Source organism: Diabrotica undecimpunctata, chromosome 5 (assembly GCF_040954645.1).
Source record: "Diabrotica undecimpunctata isolate CICGRU chromosome 5, icDiaUnde3, whole genome shotgun sequence".
NCBI lineage: Eukaryota > Metazoa > Arthropoda > Insecta > Coleoptera > Chrysomelidae > Diabrotica > Diabrotica undecimpunctata.
The window spans coordinates 99127525-99141446 of record NC_092807.1 but is presented as its reverse complement, the minus strand read 5'-3'; the positions used below and the strand labels follow the sequence as shown (position 1 = coordinate 99141446).

General features: G+C 31.0%; 1 protein-coding gene across 2 annotated transcripts in view; it reads left to right on the top strand.

The window, feature by feature from the left end:
* The first annotated feature begins 4335 nt into the window (after nt 1-4335).
* The window catches only part of LOC140441537 (uncharacterized), a 464737-nt gene continuing 455150 nt past the window's right edge, over nt 4336-13922 (top strand). Inside the window, exon 1 of one of the 2 annotated variants that reach the window (XM_072532320.1) lies at nt 4336-4484. The gene's annotated coding sequence lies outside the window, so the exon portion shown is untranslated. The remainder of the gene's footprint in view (nt 4485-13922) is intronic. The other variant, XM_072532322.1, reaches the window with a different exon arrangement.

The following is a 13922-nucleotide window of genomic DNA, read 5'->3' as shown; positions in this document are numbered from 1 at the left end:
GTCTCAAATTTACTTTACTTACCCCAAAACTATTTTATAGTTATTGATATATTCCCTATTTAATAAATATATTCCCAAGAAATAGAATACACTATGCCTATGCACATATAAAATGCGGAACGAATAAACTAAAATATCATATTTCTCTCATTCCCATTCTTTCTAAGAACGTAAATATATAAAGACCAGCAAAATATTTATAAGTTTAGCGATCTTTTAAACTATTGAATGAACTTGTCTCACTATACACTAGTGAATTGCACCAATTTATATTGTTACGGGGGCAAATTTTATGGGACTATGTTACTTTTTCACTTATTTACATGGGCGAAGCATACACAATAAAAATGACCCCGGTAAGAATTTACTGCTGACATTTTACATGGTTGCCGCTAGCGTTTAGTTCAATTTGTAGATTAGTTACCTTTAATTGAAAATTGTCCAACTATAGTCGATAGTATTTTGTTGTATTTTAAACCGGCTTTAAGCATAACAACAATATCCCAACTTATGTCAATGAATGTGAGTATTGTAATAATGTAAATGTATTTACTTTTTACGAATCCCTGTGTTCAAATAATCAATAGTTTTTAGCAATCAATATTTGAAATTAATATATCGCAAGTGCGCATTAACAGAAATCCATTAAACTGTTTGGAAATTACGTACCGATTAATTATGCATGGGCTTATTTGATTAAGGTCAATTGATGGTAAAGTATACATAAATAAAATAATCAACAGAAACGATAAAAGCAGGCTTCAATATAATAATTTCCTCTTTAATAACTATTTTTTAATCACGTATGCTACTTGGCAACTTAGAAATATTAAATCTAGCAGCAGCACCGTCAAGACTTTTAAGCTGCTATTGATCATATTTATGCTTGAATTTTTATTTTTGATATGCTTGAAAAAGATCGACAAATGAAAACCAGTAAGATTGTGCCATGTACGGATATTATTTTTAAATTGATTACCTTACGTTATTATTTATTACCATATTCGTGTACGATTAATATTATGTTAATGCTAGAATGTGGCCCGATTTTAACGCATCGCGATTCTAGAACGTAATGTGTTCTACTAAAATACTTTTTTTGTATTTTTGTCACACCAACAATATTCCATGCAGATCTATTTTGATATTAAAAATGAATATGAAAAATGTAAAATAAAACGGTTTAAGACGAACAAAACGGTACACTACAAATAAGCTATAGTATCGTGTTTGCCACTTAGTAACAAACAGATTTCGGTCTAATAGTCTTTATCGTTTCTCCACGGGTGGTAACATCTAGAATCTGATTTATTTAAAAATTGTCATTATATATTCGATATTTCCTCCCATTTTATTTTCTATGTCGCAAGTAACGATTCGAGCAGTTGTTTATTTTGTACTCAGTCAGTGGCAGTCTTCAGGTAAATAAAGCGAATTCACCTTATGGTGTGTTTATTGTGATACATACTATCATGTGATATCTCGCATGTCACTATAAGTTCATTATTAACGAAGATAAAGTGTGGTGCCCTTTTGTTAGTCATCTTAATTTTTTTTCTATCTATCGCTATCCTTTCTCTTTCATTAAACGCATTACAAGCTCCAATGGGATCAATAACAACGGATATATGATATAATCCCGGCCCTATGGGTTTTGTAATGGACAGACAGACATACAGACAAAATAAGCAAATTATATATATTGATACTATCATGTTATATCTCTTATGCCGGTATATGTTCATTAATAACGAAAATAAGGTGTAGTGCCCTTTTGTCAGTCGCCTTGTTTGGTTTTGTTATTTAAATATAATTGTTATCCCCTCCTCTTTCATTTGATGCATCACACCCTCCAATTATAACAATAACAACGGAAAATGATGTAATGCCGGCGCTAGGGTTTTCTTTACGGACAGACGAATAAGCTAATTATCCATATTGATACTGTCATAATGATCTCATATGTCGCTATACGTTCATCAATAACGAAGGTAAGGTGTGGTGCCCTTTTTGTTTGATGTTTCTCTCTTAATATAATCGTTATCTCCTTCCCTTTTATTTAACGCATCACACGCTCCAATTCGAATAATAAGAATGGAGATACGAGATAATGCTGGATCTGGAGTTTTCATTACGGACAGACAGACAGAATAAGCAAATTAATATATTGATTGCTAATTGTGAACAAGTAAAAGTTAATATAACAAATACTTGCGACTTATCAAAGTTAAAATTTAAAAAAAAACATCTTAAAAATGATAACGTTAACCACTGTTAACCATATTAACAAAAGTCTCATTTTATGTTGATAATCCCGAATCATTAAAAAGTCAAATAGATATGTAGTTTCAGGAATGTTGTAAAAAGGTACAACGTCTGCAGGAACTGATATTGCTTGTTATATTGCAATACTTGTCCGTATTCACACGTTGGTCGTCATTATGTTTTCATTTTCAATTTCCTAAAACCTTTCTCCACCGGGTGATGCACGAAATAATTCTCCCATTGTGGTACCACACCATTGCCTAATATAAGGCAGCCATGAAAGTTTCTTTCGAATTTTCCTTCTAAACTACAGAGCCATAAAACTATAAAACTACTAAGTTACACTATGAAAATATGAAAGAGAGCATTTGGTAGACAGACACCTGAAGAAACCGAAATATCCGTTAATCAGTTTAGCTTTATGCAAGGCAGATCAACAAAATATGCAATTTTTATTAAAAGGCTCTTCTATAAATCACTATCCATTTAGGATGTTGGCAATCAAGATAACTATCATAACTTTGCTGGTAACTATTCGAAAGAATCCGGTTGTAGACGTACTCAACCATTTGCTCGTAATTTTAAAGACCAGAAATTTTTCGTTTCCTTGATCCTCTATTTCCAAATAATTTACCTTAAAGACCGAGTTGCGACAAGCCATATCTTCTCCATTCTACGTACATCTTTAATTAAAAATTGCTGTGTTTTAATTTTCCTGAAGGAGAAGAAAAGAAAACCAAAGAAGACTTGGTTGAACATGTTTATAAAGGGAATTGATATTGGTAAGATCTATGATAGAAACTAATGGAAAAATGTAAATTTATCGCCAATCTGATTTATGTGTCTGAAAATTTGTCTCAGGGTTGTAATCTGATGAATTGTCGATTTACCGCATCTGAAAGCAGCCTGGTATTTTCCTACTATTCGTTTTACATATGGTGCTATACGGTGAGATAGTACTGTGGAAAATATTTCATACGCTACATCTAGAAACGTGTAATTCCTCTGTGATTAGAGCATTTAAAAACATCTTTTTTTTGTGTATGGTGCAAGGAATTCCAATATTTTCCTCACTGGGGAGATATTTCCTTATCCATTATTCTTTTATGAGCTGATGGGCCATTATGGTATCGTGGCCACCTTCTTCATAGTGTTCAGCTGGGAGATTATCTATTTCGGGTGATTTGTTTCTGGATAGTTTTTTAATGCATCTTTACGTTTAAATTTAAACTTCTTGTTCCTCTTAATTAAGTGCCTAGCTAATAAGTCACCATTCTGACTTTTAAATCTATTTGTGGTTGCTTTGAATTATTTTCTATTGATATTAGCTATATATTTAAGTTCCTTATTTAAGTGGTTCTTTTTCGTTTGTGTATCCTCTTTTTTTTCCTTCTCTTTGTCTGGCAATTCCCTGCCTAGTCTAGTTGTTCTAGTTAAGCATCTTCCTATAGTGTAGGCCTCATTTTATTTTATGTTTGTTGCATTATTGAATTAATCGATCGTCAAACCAATTATTTTTAGTGGGCACAAAAAATAGTGTCTGTTCCTATTTCATCTTTTGATGCTGCTTTGATATCCTGTCTTATTCTGGCCAAGCAGGAATCTATATCTGTCTGACTGCCTTTATTTACATCTTGATTCCTCAGCCTGTTGGTGATAATTCTAGAATACTGTTCTGCAATTATCGCATCCCTTATATTTTGCATATTACATTTTTTTCTATTCTATTCTAAATTCTAGCCCTCAATATTAATATCACTAGGCAATGATCTAACTCTATAACTTCTTCAGTTTATTACGTCTGTTCAATGCCTTAAATATATTAAGATCTCTTTGAAACACATTATTATAGTAAAATGTGTATTTTAAAACAATTTATCTTTTTTTCCTTAATAGCATAGCAAATACAATTTCTTTCCATTAAAAACTCGTCAATTAACCCAAATCAGTCACTTTGCCGGCCTTTTTCCTCCGTTTATTCCAAGAATTCGGCCAAACCAAGCCAAAAGTTACAACTTCTTATGCCTCCATCAGGTGAAAAGCAGATTTTGTGAGAGCAACAGCGAATTCCAGTATTGACCGAGCAACATTTGGTTTCGACGCCAACCGGCGCCTCTGTCGGATAACGTCGGTTAGCGTCGCTGCGTCCTTCAGTTGGCGTTTGCCGCGAGTGAGGGGATGTCTTTGTTTGAAAGTTCCGCAAAAATCGTGGATAATTGGTAAGTTTCTTTAAAAGCTATGTTTTATTAAATATTTTGAAAGTTTTCTTGCATATACGACTTAAAAATCTTTTTAAAAAATATTAGCATTTATTTATGATGTCGTATCCATACATATTTTTATTATTAAAATTGTATGCTTAAAATCTCTTAATTAGCATTTAAATTACTTTCTGATATATAAATTATTTTAAATTTTATATTTTTTACAAATATTAAAAAATATAAATCGGTGCTATATAAAATACAATTTTCTAACAGATTTTTGTTGCAATATTTTATGCCTCTTTACTAATATCGACTATATATATATATATATATATATATATATATATATATATATATATATATATATATATATATATATATATATATAATAGTTTTGAGTTTCTTGAACCGTACTATATTTAATATAAAATTAGTTTTTCTTGGGTTTAGGTTCAATAAATTATATTAAATGTGGAACTAGATTTTATTTTCCATAGAAATCAACGTTTCAGCAGGCAACCCTTGCCTTTGTCAAGATTCAAAACGTAAAACGTAAAACGTAAAACGTTTTGAATTTTTTCGTTTTTTGTTACTTCATTATTGTCCCAGTAATTTCCTACTGAAACGTTGATTTCTATGGAAAATAAAATTTAGTTGCATATGGAATATAATTTATTGAACCTAAACTCAAAAAAACTAATTTTATATTATATATATATATATATATATATATATATATATATATATATATTATATATATATACATATTATATATATATATATATATTTTATATATATTATATATATATATGTATATATATATATATATATATATATATATATATATAAATATATATATATATATATATATATATATATATATATATATATATATATATGTATATATAAAAAAAAATACGTAAGAAAAAAGAAGTACTTGTTGACGATTAGAACTATGTCATGTATAACATAGTTATACTAAGTATAACTATGTTTGGATTGGTTGGAGTCAAGGGGCTATTAAATAACTATTCTTTACTACTCGAGCTTTCAATTGTGCTTACAATTATTTTCAAGAGCTAAAATATATATACATATATTGTATGAAAAGTTCTTTTATAAACCGCACTATCATTCTTAGAACAGACATTTTTATGTGTTCCATAGTTTCAATTTTTTATCATTTAAAACATTATTTTCTGAATATTTATAAATAAAAAATTATCAGCCGAAAATATAAAATAGATATTATATTGTGAATTTAAAAGCTTGAAAACGAAAGAAAGGAACTTTTTCTCTGTAAAATTCTAACCCGACGGATAGCAAAACTATAACTTTTCTTGTGCCACTGCTCTTGCATTTTGTAGCTAGAGTTCTATGATGTTCAAATTGTACTGTAACTTTTATTATCGTTTTATTTAGGTTTATAGAATTTACGTCGAAAATAGGTTACATATAATTTTTGCCTTTCAGCTTAATTTTGTTTTTTTTTTAATTCTTTTACTTGCTCTAAATTTTTATCTTAGTCCTTAGTGTAAACGCTGAAGCCACTTGTTGGTTTTCTTTACTTCGGTTTATTAAATTATTTTTCATTTCTATCAACTAGTTTCTTTTTATTTATTCTGCACATCTTACCAGATGTATGATAAACGTTGAAAATCTTCCAGGAGAATTCACAAATCTAATAACTTTCCAAAGAAACATATTAATTTGTGAATATGAAGTAAGTGAAACGCCGTGAGTTGTTAGCTCATTCATGAGCTTATTAGTTTGTTTTCATATCAACTAAAGGTATTTAATACATTCATGTACTTAATATTAAACGCATTAATTCTTCTCCTTTCTGTCTGTTTAATGTACCAGTTTTATCAAACATAATTGAATGTTGGGAAAACAAGTAACAATGCTAAATTGATCTTGGTTTTTTTTCATATTTGAGGCTTTATATATTTTTATCAGGCCAGATATCTATATACAAAATAGTACTGGCGTCAATTATAGAGAACTTGGAATAATTAGCAACTGGGTGTCTTATCTTTACTACTTTTTTATCTATAAAAATGAGAAGATAGCTTGCACGTCGAGGTTTTCTCACTCAATCTGTCTTGAGTGCTAGCTTTTAAAAAATATGCAAAAAAAGTGAGAAATATCATTTTTAGAAAATAAGCATATTGTTAGTTGCAACATATCGATGACCTAATTAACAAACCACGTAACTCACATTATCATGTTTTTAAAGGAGCAACAAAAACTAAATAACATTGAAAAAGTAGGCCTTACTGACTTTATATTTTTAAAAACAAAATAAATATACTTCTAATATCAGTATGATCTTTTCTTTGTATAAATATACCTAAAATATACTTGTATATGGGAGTTAGGAGTTTTTCCAGATTTAGTTACGGAGTTACGTGGTATTACTTTAACAGATACGTGTTTTGCAAACTTTTAATTAGGGAGTTAAGTGATTTTAAACCTAACATTTTATTAATTTGGACTACCTGTATTTAACCCAATGTTACAGAATAATATCTACCTAGGAGAAATAAAATAAGGACAGTACAACTTGGATTAAAAACGTGTATTACGTTTGTTTTCAAAAAATTACAAAGTTTTATTACATGGGTAAATTATTATAAAATGAGTGATAGTCTTTTGCAATACTCGGTTTCAGTTCTTGGAAATGTTGATATTTAGCCGCAGTAATTTTCAGTCTGTCATTGTAGAGTAGTTGAAAGTTAACTTCAAGGAGTTCTAGAACTTCGTCCTGGTAGCTGGTGAAAGATTTATTTGGATCTTAAGCTTTTGTTTTGAATTTTCTAGATCCTTCATTAATCTTTTCTTTGCTATCATAATCTTTTCTTTGCTATCATCACACGATGGTAGTAGTTTGAAGTCATCGTTGAGGGACAGTTTGTAGTGTATTTTTCCATTAACATCATATTTCAAGCATTGATGTCTGTGACTTTGGGGTCCCCTTTTTTAATACCAAGACGAATTGATTTGAATACCAATGGTTTCGTAAAGTCTTTATAAAAAGAGTGATCCAATTACTCCACTTTGTATGGACTATTTTGCCTTGCATTTTTGCATGCGTCAATATAGTCAGCCGCCACATTAATTTCACTCCATCTGAGTGTGACTCTTTCGAGATATTTACTCTCTATACTTATTTTGTATTTAACGGCTACATGTAAGAGGGTGTTACTCATAACTGCACTTTTATATTGATAATTACATCCATCACTAAATATTACAATCTTCGATACATTGTTCCGCAGGGGAAGTTGCGATTCAACAAATTGTGTTAAAATGCTGGCAAATTCATTTGCTGAAAGTTACCCTTGCGTCTCGTTCCAAAGGTAGCAAAATCCTTCCTTTGTCTTCAGGTCAAACATAGTGAAGTTGTGTACCGAAAGTTTACGCCTGTAGTAAATGCCTGAAGCATTTAATTTGGGACATAGTAACAGTGATTGAAAATCAACTGTGTATACATGCTCTTCATTCATTTTATCGTTTGATTTCTCTTCTCTAGCTTCACCTTTCTTTGTTCTGTGGGTTTCAAAATCTTTTTTTGTAATGTGATTTAGCTTGTATGCCCTGCATAAATCGCATTAATCCTTTTTTGTCCTGTATAAAGACAAATTCAGGTCCTTGAAGGTCTTGTGAAATGTGCAAGAAGAAAGGGGCTTATAATCTTTTGACTTGCACTAGTTTTCTGCATAGAACTAATACAATTGAGCTTTTTATAACCAATTCGGTTCCAAGTAAACTATTTTTGAGCTCGCATGGCAATAGTGTTCGGTATCATGTTCGGCAAAGTCAATAAAAATTCTTTCGATGAATTCAATCTTTTGTTTAAATCATTGTGCCGTGACATTCTTTTTTGCATTTTGTTTCTTTGTTGTATTCTCATTCTTTTTTGTTGGATTCTCATTTGTATTTGGCTCATCATCTTTTTTTCGGCTATTTTCATGCCAGTTTTTAATCATCTACTCACCTAAATCCAAGATTGAGAGTAACGTTTTCTTGCACACACAACCTTTATTCATATTTTGCAAGTAGCAAAACCCGTAACTCCACTGAATAGGAAACTAGCCAAACGTTTTGATTTGTAAGCAAACCAAGTAATTATAATGCCCTTGAAATTTATCGATTTGCTAATATATTTGAGCTTAAACAGGCGCGAATAAGCTTAGATTACAATACACAGTAACTTACCATAAAATTTAAGAGTCATTTAATGAATTAATTACTATTTAAATGGGAATAAGCCACAATTAAAGGTTAAAATACGCTAAAATAAACGTGTTTTAACCTTTAATTGGGGCTTATTCCCATTTAAATAGTAATTAATTTAAAATGCCACAAGAAAATAGCTTCAGAACAACATTTAATGAAATGGACATATACAGTGAACGGCTAAATTATGGAATATTATCATTATTTCGAGAACCGTCGAGTTTTGAGGGAAATACCGAAATGTCGATTTTTGTTATAAAATACCCATCTTATAACGTACATGGAGTAGGTAGGGATGACGTCATCGCTGTGGGTGTAGTGCCATAACCGTTAATTTTTTTTAAATAGAAATTGGTATAATGCGACACCTCATTTGATGGAGAATTTAATTCTCTATTTAACGACATTACATTTTTAACTATAATATTTTTTTAAGGGTACAAAAACAATTTTTTTTTAAATTTAAATTCGACTAAATTACAACGAATGATTTAATTCATAATGTACTTTAAAGTAACTAAATTATGCATAACAATTATTTTAAATTATATGTTCGAAATGCGATCCATCGGTTCCTGCCATGACTTTATGAAGTAAATACTTAAAAAAGCAAAAATAAGTAAAAATAATAATGGACACAAGAAGTTATCTCATAAACACTGAAACTTTTTGTCAAATGTTAATTCAAGCAAGTGATAGTGGCATAGTTACTGCAATATTTATTGACGTAAATGTTTTGATTTTGTGAATTGTCATCAGCTGTCAATTGTAATTTTTACTTTTGAATACTAAATTATGGCTTACCTAAATGAAACACAACGCATAGAAATATTAATTCTTAGCGGATGCAGAGATAAAAAAAGAACACAACATGGTAGCAATTATTAAAAGGTAAAAAAGAAGAGAGAGAAGAAGAGAGAAGAGAGTAAAGAAGAAGAGGCAATTATTAAAAGGTAAAAAAGAACACACAGGTATGCAATTTATTCAACGCAAAATATCCAGATAGACCCATCAGCCAATTAACAGTAAATAAAATAGTCCGAAAATTTGAAGAAACTGGGCACATTAAACATATTCCAAACGCTGGGCGTCCTAAAATTTAAGACAATGTGAAACTTGACATTTTATTAAATGTACATGACAATCCTCAGTAGTTCAACATAAATGGGTGAATATGCTGAAGTTTCCCAACGATCGGTATTACGTATTTTAAAAAAGGAAAAATACCATCCCTACAAAATTCAACTACATTAGAAATTAAACGACGACGATCCCGATCTCCGGCTTCAATTTTCTGAAATTATGCAGGATTTATCTATCCGCAATCCACATTTCATTAATCAAATCCTTTTTTCCGATAAAGCCACATTTTTTATACATGGTACCATGAATCGTCAAAATTTTAGATATTGGAGTCAAGAAAACCCACATTGGATGACTGAGTCACACACGCAATATCCTTAGAAAGTAAATGTATGGGCAGGGATCATTAATGACAGAATCATTGGCCCTTTTTTCTTTGAAAAAAATCTAACAGGAGAACGTTATTTAACTTTTTTAAGAAATCAACTTATACCTGTCCTTGCTAACATGAATCCAAATGCCAATAATCCAAATTTATCTAGTGAAAATATCTGGTTTCAACAAGATGGAGCCCCTTCGCATTACACACGTGAAGTACGTCAATTTTTAAATCATTGCTTTCCCAGGAGGTGGATCGGAAGACGAGGTTTTATAGAGTGGCCAGCAAGGTCGCCAGATCTAACACCTCTAGACTTTTTCCTGTGAGGTTACATAAAATCAAAAGTTTATGTCAATAGACCCAAAACTTACAGGAAAGATAGAATTAGGCATGAAATGAGTCTAATTACTCCAGAAGTCATCCACAATGTACTTGATGAATGTGTCTTTAGATTCGCATATTGTCAAGAAACCGATGGATGGCATTTCGAACATTTAATTTAAAATAATTATTATGCATAATTTGGTTACTTTAAAGTACATTATTAATTAAATCACCACACAACTCACATGCTACACTATGGAAACAGGCTACTACAGCCATTCGTTACCAGGTTTGCAGTAACAAATTTCCCACCAAAAAGATACTAGGTTTATTCCATTTCCAATAATTGGAAAGTATTTTGGTTTATTCCATTTCTAGAATTAGTTATTTGTTTTTTGAGTTTAGCACTTAGGCAGCAATGTAGAGGTAACACAGCTGTATTTAACAATATTATATTTAATTTTTAGTAATTAATTTTTATTTGAATAATTAGAAAATAATATAATAGTAATTTACGTAACAAGTTTCGAAAGTGATATTTTGCGAGACGAGTATGAAGTTTCCAGGGCGAGCCCCAGGCGAGTCCTGGAATCCTGTGAGTCTCTTAAAATTACTTTTGGATCGTGTTACGTAAATTATTTTTTCCGCAGACGTTTTGTATGTTTCGTAAGATGTTTGTAGGCCGTTTTGTAAAAAGAATATATGGATAAACTTTACTTATGAACTTTTAATAAACACTTTAAAGTTACTCCCGTGAATTCAACATTAGAAAAATCTACTTATGAATGTTAATAACACAGTTATAACAATTATTTACATTGATATTGTTAGGCATATTAACAGAAGTGGCAGTATTGAAAATTAGTTTTAGACGTGTCAGTACTTTTAATATTTATTGAGATATTAACTTGGTTGCGGCCATTTTCAATCTGTGAAGCTATGTGAATTTTGTTTCTTAAAGAATTTTCCCCGTATCACTCTGCTACAGCAAACACCAGTTAACTTGGCGACGGATTACGCAGAACGTCACTGAGAAATAGATTATGTTTACGCCCCATGACTCTCCTATTGGTTTACTATTTCTGATAAGTAGTTTCAGTGGCATAACGGTATAGTTCAAAGAATTATTACACAATTAAAAAAGTAGTAATATTTTTTCGCAAGCTTTAATATATCATTAGAAAGATGAAATTGTTATTATTTTTTTAGTCAAATTAAATAGAAAGCCACTGGTTTATAATATCCCTTTAATTTAACATACAAACACAATAATAATTATGACTGAATTTAATTAACAAAAATATTAAAACGAGTATCAAGTGTAGAAAAATAGTAACTGAAAATAATTTTCTAATGGTTAATTTTCTTCATCTTTATTATAAAAAGAAAACTCTGTATTGGAAGATTCGCTGTTAATATTTATAATATTAGGAGCTATTTCCATGGCGTTATCAACCACTATCTCGCTGTCCATGTATTCATCTTCCTTCTTAATGACATAGTCACATCATTTTCTCTACTCATTTGCATCAATTTTATTGAACTCTTCCTCAGCCAGTTCTTGTACGTCAGCTAATTTAAATGTAACGTTTTCTGGCTTACATTATTTTTGACTGTAGCCCATATAAGTTCAATCGGGTATAGGTCAGGATGGTACGGAGGTAAACGCAAAGGAATATGGCCATGCTCGCGTAAAATTTCGTCGAACTTGTATTTTACATGACGGGGTTTATGATATTTATTGGTTTCATATAGGTAATTCCGGTTTTATACAACTAAAAGAGAATGAATTGTTTTAGCTGTTTCTTTCACAGTTTTCAAGGTATCTGCTTCAAGCTTAAAATTTTTGAAATAATAACACATTATATATGATCTCACGAGATTGTCCATTAATAACAGAATTAGTCTTTCTATTACTTTTTAACGCCATAATTTAAAGAAACTGCCACAAACACACTTAATTATCTAAAATAATAAGAAATCTGAAAAATAACAGCCGCACTTCACTTTTGTGTTACGCACCTGACTACTGGGAGGAGACTGATGACAACCACCTAATCCACCCTAAGCGGACTTCAATTTTTGGTTTGTGCGCCTCGCCAACTTAAGTGGCGTTGACAGTACATTAGTTGATTTCCATCCTTCGTGTCTTTTCTAGTGGTGGTACAGTATCACCACTATCAGCCAGTAAAGTGGCTAAGCTCCTTCGTAGACAGTGCCGGTGTATTTTTTTGGGATGTGGAAATTTAAGAAATTCAGAAATAGTGCAGGCGATTTTTCCAAAAGTGTGAATACCAATAGGTTGTATAGTACACCTTCCATTTTTGTAATATACAAATAATCTACGATGCGATGTGTTTGCTTGACGTAATGACAAATATTTTCTGTATAAAGAAATGTTATTTTCTCCAATAACCACAAAGGTTCGTTTTAGAATTAGGAATTTTAGTCACTAACATGGTTATCTTATCTTCTATATCATCTAAACTCATTTTGCAAAGCTCCTCACGATGACAAGCGCCTATCAAACCAATTACACAGGCCTACATTTTTTTTTCATAAAAAAGTGTTTTAAGTTTAATAGGTCTCCTATAGTAAATAGGATGTGCTGATCACGAATATGTACTTAGTTTTTTCCAGCACGTCAGGTTTTCAAGAAAAGTGTGTTTGAAATTTTTCATAAAAACTGCCAAAATACTGAGAAAAATGTATTAAAACTTTATTTAATACAAAATTACACTGCAAAATTGAGTTGTTCTTAAAAAAAGAATTCAGTATAACCTACGTTAGACAATATTTGTTTTTTTTTTAATAAAGCCGCTCTTTCTTTCCGTGAAAACTGCGTTTTGGGGTCTCCTTTTTATGGATTTTGTGATTGAGTCTCTCTTCAAGGTCCAGCAGTAATCAGCCATCATTCTTATATCCCATCTTCCTTGGTAACGTTTCTCCATCTCCTTTATATCTTGTTGGGACTTCTTTCTCTGCTCCTCGCTGACAGCTCCAAGATTTTCGGGAAAATAGTCAACGTAGGAATCCAGAAAATGAAGTTTAATGCTCATATTGCATTCCAATTTTTTTATCATTTTCAACCATGTTGGCTACAATTTCTTTATAGTTTGGAGACTTGTTGTTTCCAAGAAAACCGTCTATGACTTCTACGAAAGAACTCCATGCTTCAGATTCATCCTGGGTCATTGTATTCTGGAATAATCTGTCCAATTTTAAGGTTCGAATTTGGGGCTTACAAAAATTCCTTCTCTAAGTTTAGCTTCAAAAAAAGCAGGAATTTTTCGCACAGATATTTAAAGCAGTCACCTTGTTTATCTAAAGCTTTGACAAACTGCTTCATCAAACCTAACTTTATGTGAAGTGGAGACAAAAGAACTAATTTTGGGTCAAATAGTGTATCACGCTGCACATTT